Source organism: Diorhabda carinulata, chromosome 5, assembly GCF_026250575.1.
Source record: "Diorhabda carinulata isolate Delta chromosome 5, icDioCari1.1, whole genome shotgun sequence".
Taxonomy (NCBI): Eukaryota; Metazoa; Arthropoda; class Insecta; order Coleoptera; family Chrysomelidae; genus Diorhabda; species Diorhabda carinulata.
In genome coordinates, this window is record NC_079464.1 from 24,175,403 (window position 1) to 24,193,576 (window position 18,174).

General features: G+C 32.4%; 1 protein-coding gene across 6 annotated transcripts in view; it reads left to right on the forward strand.

The window, feature by feature from the left end:
- Positions 1-18,174, forward strand: part of LOC130893859 (connectin) — a 619,332-nt gene that overhangs the window by 139,010 nt on the left and 462,148 nt on the right. For 3 of the 6 annotated variants that reach the window (XR_009059257.1, XR_009059258.1, XM_057800277.1), the window contains one exon: positions 4,593-4,681. The exons of the other annotated variants lie outside the window; for them this stretch is intronic. The gene's annotated coding sequence lies outside the window, so the exon portion shown is untranslated. The remainder of the gene's footprint in view (positions 1-4,592; positions 4,682-18,174) is intronic. 6 annotated transcript variants of the gene reach the window in all.

Below are 18,174 nucleotides of genomic sequence, written 5' to 3' on the forward strand. Positions count from 1 at the left end.
ACACAATAACGCGAAAATTGAATTTATTCCATACATATGGACTACATTTTATCCTTCCATTGAATCAACTATCTGCTGTGACATGGGGCACCATCCTGCTGGAACCATATCTGCTGGCGTTCAAGTAAGGGAAGGTGTCAATAAAATCATTTTTTTTCTAATAACACAAGAACTTATTGTGATAAAATGAACCTATACAAATACGGAAATATGAGAAAAATAATTGTAACACGTAAGGTTTTTATGTTACATCTCAAGATTCAATAATATTTTTAAAAAAAAATTTTCAATAAAAAATGTCAGATAACACCAAATCACGTGCTAAATCATTCAACTCGCTTGGAATTGCAAAAGGCATTCTTCCCATTCATCCATTACACTAATGACGCGCTACAACTAACACAGCCCGCATGAAGGGCCCATTGTTTGTCTTGGTCTCCAATTAAAGTACCAAAATATTTGAAATAGGCTTTTTTCACATTTTCGGAAAATGACCTGGCTTGGGATTTCTCCATAAATTCCCCACAAATATACCAAAAATTGTCAGAAGTGTTCCAACTGCGGCGCTTTTTACTCGAATTTCTCGTCTTTATAATTACTTTTTGTACTATGAACAGGGAACCACTTACTATGAAACTCAACAGAATCAGATATTTTTTCGGCCATAAAATTTATCGATATTAACCGCCCCTTTATAAAATTACGTACCTGCTAATGTAAACAAGAATAATAAAGCTATTGAGAAGTGGGTACGTGCTAGTGCTCAATAAATATTTTTTTATTATTGGAAGGATATTTCCATTTTAAAAATGAATATCTAGCCGAAAATCGTCTTATCGGTCGAAAATCTGGCCGAAAATCGGTCTTACGAAAATCATCCAGTGAATTATCTGCTAATGGATTTGTAAAGCAGGCATAGGTATATAGAGCGCATTTCAAATGAATAAAAAGAATTTCGTAAGAGTATATCTTGAAATTTATTTTTTTAAGTTCAGCTTTTTATACCGTTAAATTCCTATAATGCTTCTTAACACGTGGTTTAAGTTGAACTAAACAAGATCGGTATAACTAGTGAACGTTTTGCGCAGTAATGTGTGAAAAAAAGACTTGAGGGGATTATTATATTTCTAAATTTTCTTATTTATCACATTTTTTCACGAAAATGTTCAAGCAATGGTTGACGATCAATCACTGGTGTTTTACCCTATTAGAATTCTCAGACAACGATATGCGAGAGAAAATAATTGTACAAATGGTCAACGGCTTCTTTCTTCATCATAAAAAGTTGTCGTGTGAAAAATTACTTGATCACGAAAAATTTTCATGTTTCATTATTGAATTTAGTCAAAGAAGTACTGAGAGCTGAACGGTATTAGCATTTCTAACAACTTAGAAGCTACTACAGTTCAAATGGAAGTTATTTCGGAGAAGCCTCTGAAAAAGGGGTTCCACTCATTGATTCAACATTGCAATAAGTACTGCTGGTCAATAACAGTACCTTGAAGTTGATAAATTCAGATTTTATGTTACACTTCCTTTAGTTTTCGATAGCGTATTTTCTTTACACCTTGTTGTGTTATTGAATATATTCTGTATTATACAGAGCAAATATAAATAAAATCAATACTCCGTAATTCGAAATAACGAGAGTAGTTACGAAAAATGGTTTCATTTTGAAAATTATTTTATAATCTAATGCTTCCCTTCAACATACTCCCCTTCTCTCGCCACACACCTTTCCATACTTTTTTACCACTGATCGAAGCAATGCTGACAGTCTTCTTTGGTGAGTGCTTCTAGGCCGTTTTTTACTTTACCGCTTCCATCGACTCGAATCGGGTCCCTTTTAAAGCAGATTTCATCTTCAGAAACAAAAAAAAGTCGCGCGGTGCAAATTTGGTGAGTACGACGGATGTTGGAGCACTGAAGTGCGCTTACTGGCCAAATACTGCTTCACAGATAGCGCGTTATGGGCAGGTGTATTGTGTTGGTGAACAATCTAGAGTTGTTCTTCCACAATTTGGGCCGTTTTTTACTCGTTCTCACAGTGTTGCCAAAACTGACAAATAGTAAGTCTGATTGGCACTCTAAACCTCTGGCACCCATTAAGTTAGTACGATACCGTTAATGTCGAAAGAACGATCAAAATTGCCTTGAATTTTGATTTGCTCTCTCAGCCCTCACTAAAGTGCTTACATAGGCCTCTTGCAACAATTTGTAGCACTAAGTCGTAGTTTTTCCAATTTAACGAGAAATTTGAGATTGATACGTTGCTTCTCTTTTCACATAGATAAGTTATCTAGATACCCAACGCTATACTCTTTTCTTACCCCACTCGTCTAGGGCGCCCTCCAGGTGCGCAGTCTCGTTATTCAATTGACAGACCTCGTATGATTCCTATTTGCCTAAACCAAATGTCGAAATATGATTGCACAAGACTAATTCCCCAATTCTTACAAATATTTAAATGTGGATAACATTGCAATGTGATGTAATGTATTTGATTGTAAATGAACCAAAGAATAGAAGCATAATCTTAATAATCTCTTATAATGGCAAAATTAAATTCCTATCTTGAGACTGGAATTCATAATTTCAAACGATTACGTGAAATAAATTCCAAATACTCGTAGAGCTCACCAATGCATTTTTCTTATCTAGTATGGTATTGATTATAATGTTATGACAAAAACTACCCGTGGTGTTGAACTGGGATTACAAACTTACCTTGAATATCTTCCTCTATAAGCTGAAAAATCGGTAAAAATTCCCGATATATTAACCTTACATTGATCTCTTCTTAAAAATTGAAGGAATAAGTCACGAACAAGTAATATTGTAATACACCCAAGAAATCGAACATATTCGAAGTTTAACTTTTGTAGTGTTCTAAATGTTTGTTGGAAAACAAAGTCTATGAAGTGAGAGCTAATTTAATCGCAATTTTTTCTTCGAGTATGTTATGGACGTTTCGACAGTTTGAAGCCATTATCAAAAGAAGGATGAGGGAAGGGTGGTTATTCTTTCATTGGCCAGAAGTGGAGTCAATCTGCCACGCTACAAATCAAGGTCTCAAATTGCATACTTCTTGGAATTTCATCGAGGAAATGAAAAGCTGGAAAAAAATATAAAAATCAATATAACATAAATGAAACACAATATGTTAACCATCTAGATCGCCTTGGACACTAACACTACCAGTTTTAGCCTTGAGCTAATTTGTGAGCTAGCCGTCTGAATCTCAAATATAGAGAACTTATTGGCAAGTTTTTGGCGCGCGCGGATTGAATATTATTAGAGGGAAGGACAATAAATGTATGTGTGAAGCTTGGGTTCTCAGCGGGTTTTATATGAAATATTATATTTAAACTTATCAGGCCAAAGTGGTATCTGAAATAAATAGATGAAGGTATTTCCAGGTTGACGCTAATCTCTGACTTCCGTCTCTTGTGCTATAACAGTCTTTGCAAACTGGTTTATGAATGTGTAGTCGTGGGATTTCACCATACAATCGGAGAGTTCATTACTATATGCTGGGATAATTATGTATAGAGCTTCGATGGAAAATACAATTTTGTCTATTTCCAATTCATCTAATATGATTGATAAAATAATATAACCAAAGTATAACAACTTCACTTACAGTAATAGATACAGGAGAAAAGCAACAGGTTCCCTCCACTCGCATTCTCAATTTTTCTCTATTAATCTAATACCGCAGATGATGCAAATTTATAGCTTCGTGTCGCAGTTAAGTCTTGTTCAAACATAACTGCTTCAAGCTATATTCTAAAACTAATTCTTCGATCTCATATAATCTCACTACTAGAATTTCAATTGTAAAAATGAAGCAAAGCACATTGTCATTTTTTGTTGCAGCAAAAACATTGAAATTCGAGACTTTTTAGAACCGTCTATCAGTTTATTAGTATCATCCCACTAATATGTGTCGAACTATATTCTTCATCCCATTTTGGACATTCTAATAAATAAATAGAGATCCAAGCTGGAATAACTTACGCATTCTCGCGTAGACTCTGATGAGACATTGTGACTTGAATGAACCCCTTGACAGTATAAAAGTAAACAACAGGTTGTGGAAAAGAGGGCGAAACATCAACACAGCAAGCTTCTGTGTCGAGCGACATCGAAAACGGAGAAATAACATCACTAAAGTTGTCACAAATAATATCATTTATCAATCATCTGGGACTTACGAAAGCTGTAGCATATATATGTCTAGTCCGATTGTGTCAATGATATAACACATTAGATCTTTTAGGTCGCAGTGCATAAACAACCCCGATATATATCTATTTATCTATCCAAATAATCAATTTTTAAAAAAATATCAATATTCGTAAAATGAAGTTTTGTTAGAAAAGTTAATTGCATGCCAAAAAAATATTCCTTCGATGTTTGTTTAAGTTATTTTGAATGTATTAGATTCAGGCACAATTAATGATGAACAGATTATAACATACTTAAATTATACAGAATATACTGTTTGCAAAGTTTTTTTGAAATAGAATGTTCCTTTACTTATAAACAAACTTCTTCAAATAAAACACACTTGTCCTCTTTTCTTTCAGTGAACTAGAACAAAAAGTAATCAAAGCTACATCTACAGCATTGAATAAATCGTGAAGCAAGCTGGTTCTTATACTAGGTGTCGTTTGAGGTGAGTTCAGATGAATAATTATTCTCAGTTTGAAACTACTAGTTATTTTTTTGTTATGCTGAAACATATTCATGGTTAGTTAGTGAAGTCGATACATTTCTACGAATTTTGGTGCTGTTCAGCTTATTGTGATAAATTTTCATCTATTGTTTATGTTTATTGGATTGAATATCACTGATTATTCTTAACTAATAATAATATTTTTTGTGAAGAAAAATGTAATGCAACTAAAAAATTGAAAGGAAATAACTGTTTGGAAAATATAGATTTATTTACTAAATATATTCTTTAAGTATGCAAAATTGTTTTAAGAGAAATAGGGAAATGAAAAGGGAATCTCAAACACCAGATTCATTATTGGAAAATAGGATAAAGGGAACGGAACGACCGTGACACGACGGAATTTCAATCGTGTTTAGGAATTTGTGATGGAAATCAATTGATTTAAAGTATTTAAAAGTTTAATGATATGGTCAAAGGAAGCAATCGAAAATAAACTGTAAGCAAATTACAGTCGATAGTAATTTATAAGGAATATTCGAAAGTACTAGGTAAACATAGAAAATAAATTCCAAATATCTTGAGAATAATGAAATCTGAATAAACAAGATGTGTACAAAGCTGTTTGCAATTAGAATAAATACATAGGCATGCTAGTATCTTAATGTTATTGAAACCATTTTATCTGAGGCAATTCTGGAACGAATTTGCTTTACATTCTGTGGAGTTGGAGGGATTGATTAACGAACAGGCAATTTGACGATCGTACTATCCGGCGATGAGTGACTGACAACAATCTAGATTCTAGATTGAGTGAACTGAATACTATTCGAAAATAGATAATCATGGTCACGGCTTCCCTTGAAGAATAAAACATTAGTTCAAATTTACTCTATCATGGTCTTTTGATTATCGATTATAAAAATGCAATCTATTGAGAAATTAAGTACCTGAAATATGTTTTCAAATTCTTAACTATTCTTAATTAGTTTTGATAATGAATTAGTGAAATTGTCGTATGGAATTAGAGAGCCAGAACTTCACTTTAAAAGATCCGCATGGGTCTCGCGAGCCACACGTTGCCGATTCATGAACCATTAAATTCAGGAATTCAATATTTTCTAGCTTCAATCTGTCTGTATATTTTATCTGTCATTATTTGTAAGTATTATAGACGATAACGAATTTGTATTTATCAACAGAAGCTCTCAGACCTCTTAGTCATCTGTGGATACATCATATGATATTTCAATACATACACTTATTGGTTTATTTATTTTTTTATTGGTATATTTGCAAAGAACATGCGATCTTGATCTCACCTAAGAAAATTCTGGGACAGTATTTCATCCAAAAATTACGTGAAACTATACAGAAAAATTTATCAAAAGCTGCCAAAGATATTCATTATAATAGGTCCATTGGGAATGATCTGAGAAATAAGGCTTCTTAATAGAGCATAATCTCTACTTCATCTGATAACTCCAATCATTACTTTGTGAATGCAGCTAGAAATTTATCAAATTCTATAACTCCTTCTCATGAATCGCTTCCATATCTCCCTGATGCTAGTGCTAACTTATATAGCAAAGCTTCGCAGTACAATAATTGACATTGACAAAAATAAATACTCATCTGGAATGAAAGACTTACATTAAATATGTTTTCGAGTCTGCCCGATTGCACATTAAATCACCTTACCACTTTAATTAACGCTTAATTTCAAAATAGTACTTCTCTCAATTGCCTTGAGACAGCTATAATTATACCTTTGCATAAAGGAGGAGATAAAAATCAAGCATCGAATCATCTCCCAATTGCACTCCTTCCCACGTTATCTAAGATCATAGAAAGATTGGTCAAAAATAAGCTTTAATCATTTCTGTTGAAATATAAAATACTTAATACCCTACTCAATTTGAGTTTTTAAGTAACAAATGCACAAATGTTGCTATATTCCTCAGCTTAAATAAAGTCTACTTTAGCCTAAACAGCCATCACTTCACTGCAGCAACTTTTTGTGATTTTTCTCAGGCTTTCGATTCTGTTAATCATGAAGTCAGTTTGTAAGGGTTGATACAACAATGTCTTCTTGCAAGTCAATAGAATGTGGAGTGCCACAAGGATAATTACTAGGCCCTATTTTGTTTCTTCTGTTTATAAACGACATCGCCTATCAAGAGATAAGTAGTGAAATATGTCTATTTGCAGATCACAATAGTTTCTTTTGGAGCAACCCTGATCTCACTGCACTTCATAGAACCATATCTAGTGACATAATCACCATCAAATCATGGTGTTTGGAAAATTGTTGGCTTTCGTTTTTGTACAGTTCAATTATGAACGTTTTACGTTTAGATTAACTTTACAAGATTCGGATATTGGTGGGTTTTCTCTATTAAATAGATATGAGTGTGTCACTTTGGAGTGCCCTAGCCTTACACGGTCGATTTTTATTTAGACTGTACGATTTTTCCATGGTTGGACGGATGGTTTTATAGATTTTATAGGTTTTATAGATGGTTTTATAGATAATACTGACTGCGATCTGTTCCTCTTACTTTGCGACTTGCACTCAACTTTTGTTTTGATCGTCCCTTATAATCATTTGCCATCACTTCCCGTACAATTGTTGCTTCGTTACCTGCTGCTTTCTTCTTTGGCACATTTGTCTGCTTTCTCGTTTCCTGGGGAGGTCATGGGAGCCAAATAATTTATACGTTTGCTTTGGATTGGTGGATAAGGTGTAATTGGGTTTTACTAAGGATACCTATAGGGTGTTTGGGAAAAAGTTGTTGCAATGGTTTGTGTTGAGCTCATGGAGCTTGTAACTATGGCTGTTATATTGTATTGATTTCTTCTAGTGATGATTAGTGCCTGTAATATGGCATAGAGTTCTCCAGTATGGACTCTATTATGTGAAGATAGTTTTAATGCGTGGATTTCGTTCTCCAATACCATTGTAGCTCCTAGGTCATTAGGTGTTTTGGATGCGTCGGTGTATAGAAAAAAGTATTCTTTAAAACATACTTCCGTAAGAGTACAGGACGATTGTGTTATTAGAGAACAGTTTTTTTCCTGTTTTTTAAAGGACTTCATGTTAACGTTGATAGTGGCAATAGGGATTATCCAAGGAGGAAATCTGGTAATTCAAGTGCCAGGGTGTTTGGGTTGTGGCGAATAGTTGTTTGTTTTCGAATAGGTGTTTAAAGCTATCTGTATTAATTTTTTGATTGTCTGGGTTATTTTTATTTTATTGGACAGGACTGATGTTGCACAGTTCATAGTTAGTTGGATTCTTCGACGTCGGAGGGGTGATACTCCAGTGAGACAGTAAAAACTTTTAATCGGTGTTGTTCGAAATGCCCCGGTAGCGATTCTTAGTGCAGTACTTTGCAATATGTCAAATTGTTTAATATAATATGTTTTCTCACATGATGTATAGAAGATGGAGCCGTAGTCGATTCTTGATCTTACGAGTGTCTTATATAGGTTTATCAGACTCGAAGAATCAGCACCACATTTATGGATGGCTGTTGCTTTTAATAAATTAATGCCGTTTTAGCATACTTTCTTGAGGTGATTAATTTGTTGTTTCCATGTAAGTTTTTTTATCGAAGATAATGCTCAGAAACTTAATACTTTCCATAAATCCTAAATTTATACCCTTCAAGAAGAGACGAAAGACCGCTTATTTGGGCCACATATACCGTAACAACAAGTATGATATACTGAAATTGATAATAGAAGGAAAAATCGAAAGAAAACGTGGACCTGGTCGCAGACAATATACGCGATTGGACTAGTATGAACACATCATCTTCAATTTACGCCACTCAAGATCGAAATAAGTATGCTGAAATTGTCACCAACTTTCATTAAATGGAGATGCACCTGAAGAAGAAGAAGCAGTTTGATCAGCAACATAAAAGCTAGCGGGCGTTAATTCATATATTCTAGATAATATGAAATTGAATTAACATTAACATAGCGAAAACTGCGTTTGATATATTTTATCTGTCCCAAGATATCTTGAGAAATTACAGTAATATCTCTTTGAACGTCTAGTGGGCTGATGAAGTAACCTGTTACCTAAAAATGTTACACCAGAATCTGAATGTTCGAGATTTGTATATCAGACTGCGCTATGGCAACTGGCTATTAGATATGATACAAGACGATCCTGTAATACATTAACAAATTTTTTGGATAGATGAGGCTACATTTCTTAGTAATGATTGATCCAAAACGAATCGTGGGATGATCCAACATCGTTTGTCTGTGAATATATGAGGACAAATAATTGAACAATTTTTTAATAAGTCAGTTAATTTAAACTTTATGAAACTAATTACCATTGCGGTTGCCTGGTCTATTATTCCATATATGTTCTGCATTTTTTAGATAAGACAAAGCCGGACAGGTACATATGACGTGCAAGTTCATTTATTTGGTCACTCAGATCTCCAGACCTTGCTTGCTTAGTTATTTTTTGTGGAGTTTAATGAATTACCTCATATCTACCAATAGACCCTTGACAAGAGATGATATGATTTAAAGAATACGACAGGCGAAGTATTTGAATGACAAAAATTGAAACTGCTGTCCTATGCAGAGACTGATTTCATGTATATAAAATTATGGATGACTTAGTAAACCCTTAGGGAGCCAATAATTACGTAATTAGTTAACTACGTTGTTAATCATTATATTTTTCACATCGTTTATTTCATGATTTTGTTAATTGCTGGACAAAAGCTTTCTTAAACAACATCAGGTTTATAGAAATCGGCTAAGCAGAACCAGATTTACAGGCATTGTTCCATAACAAAATTCCCACTTTCCCTACCTCTTACTAGAAGAGATAAATTGAGTTTTGTGAATTGAATAATGCACTGAATTTGTGGAACAATTCCAGTATCGAATATAAGATCGCTTAGTTGTGTGAATTTGGAAAAATTAGCTTGTTTAATTTTATTTTTTACTGGAGCCGCTTATAGTATCTTTTTTTCCTGAAGATGTAATATAATCAGTTCCTAAGTATGGCCGTCGTTCTTAGTTACCCACCCGGTATTTCACGATCTTCGTATATAAACTTGTGAGATAACCAATAGAGGTTATATTTGCAAGGTGGGTGTAGCTATTGCTTGATCCGTATCAAAAGCTCGCTAGCTAAAGAAAAACATTTTTAAAAATGAAATAGTCACTGTAGAGTATATTTTTGATGTCGTTTCCACCAATTTTATGTTTTGAGTTTCAACATCCTGTACCTTACAAGAGATCGACATTTAAATAAGTTTTTTTTATTTTCATGTATTAGATTTACGATTATATGTAAAAATATTTTCAGTTCTTAGAGTCACTTTGTGAATTTACAAAAAATATGAATTCAAGAATTATTATGTATTTTATATTTGTATTCTTACTTTGATTACCCTTCAGTGAATTCCGCTGATCTACTATCAGATTAATATTTATGGGGAATGATTTAATACCACCATAAATAATAAAAGCTCGGAAATAATTGCCATTTGAGACTAAGCTGAGTTAAAAGAGATTGATTGTATCTGAGTTTGTCTCTCTCAGTTTCCTTTTTATTCGTTTTGAGACAGCAATATTTTTTTCGTCACAATTTAAATTATATGACAAATGGGAAATAAAATGTCTCTCAAAATTGAATATATTTTTCCGTGAGTCATTAATTCAATTTCAAAGACAACAGTACAACGACAAAATGTGGTATTTGTTTTTACTGATGTGTCCATTAAGTGGTATTTTCCATTGTTGATTTTGAAACACCTGTTAATGCAATATTTGTCCCATTTAATGATACTTTCAAACGATTTAATTTCATAATGTCAATCGTAGGCCAGGTACCAGCCGAGTTCTCGGAAAATTTTGATAATCGAGGTCAAGTTTTTTGAAACTTGGTATAACCTTCTTCAAAATATTATATGCTGAAGAGTGCTTTTGCCTTGGAGGTGAAAGCAACCCCTTATTGGAGAGGAGAATTTATTTCATCAAGGTTATCTCATAAGTGAATGGATTGACAATGGTTTATTTCACAAAGGTATAGAGTAATAAAACCTCATTTGATATACAAAGGGACTACAGAGTGACCCAACGAATATTTGAGCCACTTTCATAGTTTGGCATTTCATTGTAAAATTCTTTCTTTTTATCGAGTCCAAGTAGTACCACCCGGGTGGGGGACAATATACTCGTGAAAAGGAAAGAATTTTAATTTAACAGAACAAAAATTAGGCATTATGTACATAGTATTAGGTACATTTATTTTTTATTGCACATTATACAAAAAATACAATATACAGAAATTAATTTATAAAAAATCATAATATTCTTCGTCGTCTGTGAAAATGGCCGACACCGAAATTGAGCCCAACTGGATGGAATTCCCCATTTTATTACTTTATACAACTTCTACTTCATAAAGTTTTTTCTAAAATTGGTATTTTTAGAGTTTATAAGGATTGAAACTGCTCATTTTTCATTTAAAAATGCATATTTTTCACTGTTTTTCATGAATAACTTAAACAGTTTCCATTTTATCAGCAAAATCATTAGAAACAAAAATGTGGCTGATAATAAACCGAAGTGATTCGTTTTCTAGAGACTGTAAATTTAATGTAATATTTCAAATATTGATTGTAGGGTTTTTCCTGCCAAAAGTTTTGAGCTTTTTTGAATCTATGTATCATAAAAATTGAAGGAGATACATTCGTGTTCCAAAAGTTTCTAACTTGAAAATTGAGTTAGCTTTTATCGAAAAACCAAATCTTCTATTTTTCAAAATTTCAAAGCACAAATTTTGAACCATTGGAAAAAGGGAAACGTGGAGCCTACAATCGAGTCACAGTTGTCACCAACGAAATGATGAAGAAGATATTAGTCGTGATGGAAGATAATTATTCGAATTGGTTTTTTATATCATTTTTTAAATAAAAAATTTCTTTGATTCCAGAAATATCTTCATTTTTATTTTTTTATTATTTCAAATAATTTTTAATTATAAAAGAATCGTTAAGATCATTTTTCAGCTTTTTATATGATTAGGGAATGAGTTGAAAGGGTTGTATGGATCTGTCGATCATAAATTCACGAATACTACATTTATTTTACCTATAACATGCAAAAAATCTGAAATGATAAGTGTCTTTACAAAAATCTTTTTATTTTACTACCCTTATTGGATGGTCTTTGGAGGGCATGCATTATTCCGATTAATCTTAAACTTGTTTGATAATATCAACAGATGTACAAATAATTCATATAAACTGTATATTACCCAAATACATCGAGATTTTTAAATTTCTTACGACAAGAGTGTAGTTTTCACCCCTTAAAAATGAGAGGCACCCTTTGAAACAGTGTTGATTTTGAATTAAGGGGTAAGTAGAGCATAAATCCACGTTTTCATAAAAATTGACGTTGATTAACATAATTCAACAGTTTTAAAGTTTTTCATCGCTGGCTCCAGGCCTGTCGGCTCTACTTTAGCTTATCGTTGTGGTAAAGTAGTTTGGTTGTATAGACACTTCCAATACCTTGAAGAAATCAATAACTCGTCACTAGACTTAGTTCGAATAGTTATAAACAGAGTATCGTTTTCAAAAACCTTTTTTTTTTCAGTGCTTATTAGGAGCAACAGTAACAAGTAATTTTCAATAAATTTATATCTCAATTCCCGTTGCACTGTAGCTGCTAGGTTGAGGCAGTGGAAAAACACTGTTTCAAAGAGCCTTAAAACGCCAGTACTCAACATCCTCCCCAATTTAATCCTAACATAATCTGAATTATTTTTATTTTCCACATGATTTGTCTTCGTTGAGTGCCTTCCAATACGCAGTTAATGTAATGTTTTTTTCTAGAGCTATAATACAAAATTCTAGTACCTTAATCGTTTTTGATTCATTTCCTCACCTAATTAAACAATGACTCCATTGTGTTACAACTGTAGTTATTATTCAATAAATCTGGTCTCCTATGTCAAATTTCTAGTATTGATAGCTCGATTTACTTTTAATTACTTATAATTACGAAGTCTTTTACAAAATCCTTCAATTAACAACGAAAGTTAATATTTGCTTCTGAAAAGAATGTAAATACCTTTGTTATATAATGTTATGCCGAGTTGTCGGGATTTGATTACCCTTGATGTAGGGTAACACTTGCAATGCAAGCTTAACGAGCAATTGGGTTCGGAACCCCGGTGTTAGTTAGTCCTTCAGAAAGGAAGAGCACAATTAAACGAAGATCCTTGAGATGAATTAATTTGATGGTAAGCTTGAGGCGACATGTCAAATAATCGACAAGGAAGAGGGAAATGATTAGGATATATTATGAGCTGTCGGAAATATTTATTACACTACTGACAATAAAACTATACATGTAACAAAAATTACTATTATGAAACGGTATAGAACTATAACAAGTCCCATAGTAGAAAGATTAAATTGCTTATAATTTTTGGATTCATAAATTGATTTACGTCTAGTCTGATAGCGAAAATTACAACAACGGACTAATAGGTTAAGAGTTCTCACTCGATGAGACTTCTTATCGGTTACATAATCAACAGCGTGGCTGCATTCAAATTCAAAAGGGTACTTGAGATTACGGTCGGACTGGTCGGGTATCACCCATGAAGCAGACAGGTGCCGGTTCGGTTTTTGTAAACTTCATATTTTCTAGCTCGTAATGTGAAATTCAAGTTATAGTGTTGCCTTAAACTCACTCACGGCTCTCTTAATCATCTCCTCCGCCAAACTGACTTATCTTCACTCACTTCACCAAATCAACTCATAGGCCTAGCGCCGCGACAGTTAATTACATTAATAACTTCATATTGAAATATTAATCCATTTGATTCAACGAATATAATATATTTAATTAGAAATCAATTCTATTTACTTGAGTCACCCCAAATTCATCAGAGAAAAACTTGCTAAAATTAGATGGATGAAAGGCATTTCGATTTGAGGTTAGGTTTAGGTTGCCTATACTGTTTCCGTGAATAACCTTACCAATTAAACAAATCATATATACCGGCTGCCTAGTGATATGTTACAATGTGTGATTGATATTTTTATTGTATCTTGATGGAAGTTTTGAATGATATCCAATTTGTAGTTCATGTTATTTGTCACATAATTTCGCTATTATCTATCAAAGTCCCAGAAAAAGTATAGTGTATGATTTGCATGAAATGCATATACTATTTTTTATTGAGAATAAATATTGCGAAAATTGGTTCTTCATTTTGGTGTTAATAAAAAAGGTCTTTGAAGAACCAGTGAACGCACATAAAAAATTGATAGAGAAAATTGTGAATTTATATTGTATAGACCAGAGCATAGTGGCGCATTCGTTTGCAAAATTGTTTTAAGTCGATATTTTTTTAAAAATGTCTCGGAGGTGTTCCTGATTAAAAAAGTGTAAGATGACAACTTCGATCACCAAAAAAAAGTATAAAACATTTCAATAATCAATGAAAATCTCATTACACATAGCAATAAGTTGTAAAATTCAATAGGTTAATATTAGAAGCAGTAAGAATATTTTTTGAACGTATTACTGCTACCTAACGTAACCTAACGTAACCTAACGTAACCTAATCTAACCTAACCTAACCTAACAAAATTATGAATTGAGGAACAAAATGAAAATGGAATTGATTTTAAATATAATTTTTGCTGCTGAAACAAAAAACATCAAAACAAATTTTATTCCAGGAATTTTTTATGGTCGAATGAATATGGAATACTTTTTGGGAAAAAAATGTTGCACTTAATAAGCACTCAATTCTTATATGAAAAAAAGGCACAACAGTATTTCCATTTTAATAGGGATTGCTAAGTATCAAAAACCCTTTTATTCTTAAATTTTTCAAAAATTATGAATGCGCCTCATATTTGATTCGCGGACCTTATTTATGATGAATTTTTAATCCAGATGTTTTTAACCAGCCAATTTCATAGGGGAAAGGAAACTGTAGGGAAAACCGAATGAATCAAAATCAAAAAACAAACTGGGGTTCCAATACTTTTATCCAAAATCACTTGTTACTCATATAAATACCTTTTTTTCATAAATAAATTGCAAATCACAAGAAAATTGAAGGTTTTATTGACGAGACCATAAGATTGCTCTCACTTCCTCTCTATTTCTCAATTCTCAATCTTACACATTTACCGCCGCGGTCTCTCCAGTTACCCCATACAATTTAAAATTTACATTGGGAGTCTATAATATACAGAAAAAGAATTCTTGGATAAATTTATAGTTCAAATAGCAAGGTTAATAATACAAAGAAAACAAAAAAGTAAAAACTGAATAATATTTTTTGGTATAGAACTCCAAAACCGTTGTTGATTCAGATAAACTATGTAGTTCGATGTGGAATAATGATTAATGATCTTCTGGTGTTGATTCCATCGAATACAATAGCTCAAACAATCGATGTTGTTACTTCAAGATTACCTTTGGCAATAATAACAATAGAGAGCAATAACTGTTAGCTCTTCGCATTTTACTATTTGAGACAAGAAACGATTTCAACAACTCAAAATATTCTGATCTAGGTGAGTTTCTTTTCCTAGTTAAATATTTGTTTGGAGTAAGAAGATGGATAGTTAACCAATCCGTAGTTGAAATCCTGTTTGTACCATCCAACAAAAGTCCTCCAAATCAATATTAATTAGAGAGGTAACAATGCGAATATTGTTGTCGAACACCTAAATGTACATACATCAGATACAATAATACAGCCGATTTCCAACTTTTCTGAAATTCGCTGGTTGTCTTTTGTTCAATGCAGTCGTAGATCAAAATATACTGAGAAGTTATCCCGATATAGCGAAAAAAATTCAAAAACCCTGATCAACAACTGACGAACTGGAAGTTTTGATATACAAGAGAATGATGGTAATAAGCCATCAAAGTATATAGATAGAGAACAAGTTGACAGCTTAGCTTCTTGGTCCCATCTATTTACCGAAATTTCTCTACCGAATAAAAACTGCTTGAGTCCAATCTCAGCAATAATGATGATTAATTATGATTATAATAAGGAAAATGTGTTGATTCTAATCAATTTGATTTTCATGGAAGCACAGGCTCCAATTCATCCGGCTATCTCCATAACCTCCAACTATACTTAAGAAAAACCGCTGAGCGAAGCTCATTTCAATTTAACAAATCCGTGTTTTTAGTACGACCAATTATATATTGAACCTTCCAGAACAGAAACGGAAAGTCTTTATGTTTCTATACCTGTCATATATTGTTCATTTATCAGGGTTATTTCTTATTTTTTGTTTATAAAGGCCGCTTGAAATCATGCAATACAAGGTGCAAGAAACTAGATTCCAACTTGCACGCAATAAAAATGACACAAATAAGATAATGTCAAGATCTTGCATGAAACAATCAGATGAACTTCATCTGCGCATGCTTTTGATCAAGAAATATTACCTCTTAGATCCATTTTTATTCTTACTAGATAATGCCAACACGGCAGTTCAGTTATTCGTTACTTATATCCTTTCCAAAAAAAAGGATAGTAAGAATAGAGAATAATTTGAAATTGTTGCCAACAGAACAAATTAAAACTCATTAAGACTTAGATTTGAATTCACGCAATTTTTAAATGAAAATTACCGACCGATTTTACCGATTATTTTTGTTATTGTGAAAATTATCTGTAAATTCATGAATGAATGTTTATACTTACATAAATCCGAGATGCATAGTAGTGGCTACTTCTTGAATTCTTCTTCTTGAAAGTGGAATTCTGTTCTACTTGTAAGAATATGTCCGTTTTCAGGATTACTTCTAGATATATACTGAAGTATGTAAGGAATTCATGTATCATTAATTCATGAACTACATTGAGATCTCACAGTCTAGTTATTTATTTGCTTCAAACAATTCCACATAGAGATATGATATTAAAATTTCTCATTACTAAGTTAATTGAATAATGACTGAAGTTATTCAATAATTAATGACCTGTCTTGCTGAGTAAACAAATTACTTATTAATAAGTATCTAAATTATATCGGTAATTCAATTCTTACCAAACCATTTTCGTTGTGAGGATCGGGCATTATTTTCCCCCAAATGTTGAAACCTTGAAATCGAGAATTATTACTTCTGATTCTCCTTCGTAGCTTCAGTCAATGAACTTTTTTCCAAACTTCCACTTCTAATGAACAGCCGGAGGATAGGCTTATCGATCTACCCTAACCTAACAGCTTCTGACATAAATTATTCAACGTTCAACTGACGAGTTCACTTCACCGAAATATAACAAATGAATTCTGTGGACGTAGAAGTGTATATTTAATTTTACGCAAATTTAACTCTACTTTTGGGATCACTTTGAACAATTTTCTTCAATAAAAGGACAATCGAAGATTTTATATTTTTCACAAAATTTTAAAATAAAATTAGCAACATATGAAAAAATTGTAGAAATTATATATAACATTGGAAATGAAAATAATTATTATGTACAGGAATAAATTGTGCAAAAGATCACCGAAAAAATCAAATTGAACTGCTAGAGGAGAGAATCTGAGAAGATAAATTCAAAGATACATAGATATTTTAGTTTTAAAAGTCGAACGTGAAAATTGAGAGCCGTTAAAGGTGTTAGGCAGAATGAAAGACATACCTACGAGTGAATAGTATAGGAGATTAAAGGAACTGAGTAAATCTTAGTTCCCAATAATCCAAGGTATCAAAATAGGCAGAACACATGCTTCAATGAGTACAGGAGTTGAGGAATTTTTCAAATTTTATAGCAATAATCGTAAATTAAAATCGATGTAACAACAAAACTGATGACAATAAATAAAATATTTTACCGCCACACTACATTATCTTGATCTGAGTTGCTGAGTATATTATTTGGACTGTACGACTTGCGAATGATAAGACTAGATTAAGTATTAAACAGAAGTTAGATCAATAATAAACAGTTTTTGTATTTTTTGAGACACATGGCAGAAAATCAATGGAATGAAACAGTTGAAATATTTGGCTGCAGTAAATTAAAACAAAAGAAGAGGCTTGAGAAGATTACTGTAGACTCAAATTAGTGAAAATAATTTGGATACAATAATGTATACAAAAAACTAGTATATATACGAGAAATATGGAACAAAGCGCCCCATGCTCTATTTACAATACTGCTATTATTTTTCTTGCATTATTGTTTTAAGCTTATTTTCAACTTTTTATTTTGATGTGCTTCAAAAGTGTGTTTTTTAGTTTTTTCACTTTTTAATTTCATATGCTGTGAGATCGTGATTTTTGTTTTTTAAACTATATTCATTTAAAACCACACTCGTATTGTGGTTTCGCTGCTTATATACCTACATCACGTCGAAACTTGCATGAGCCATAACGGCGTATTGTCAAAAAATTGTCACAATTCGTAGACAAAAGCTTGTATAAACTACAAAACA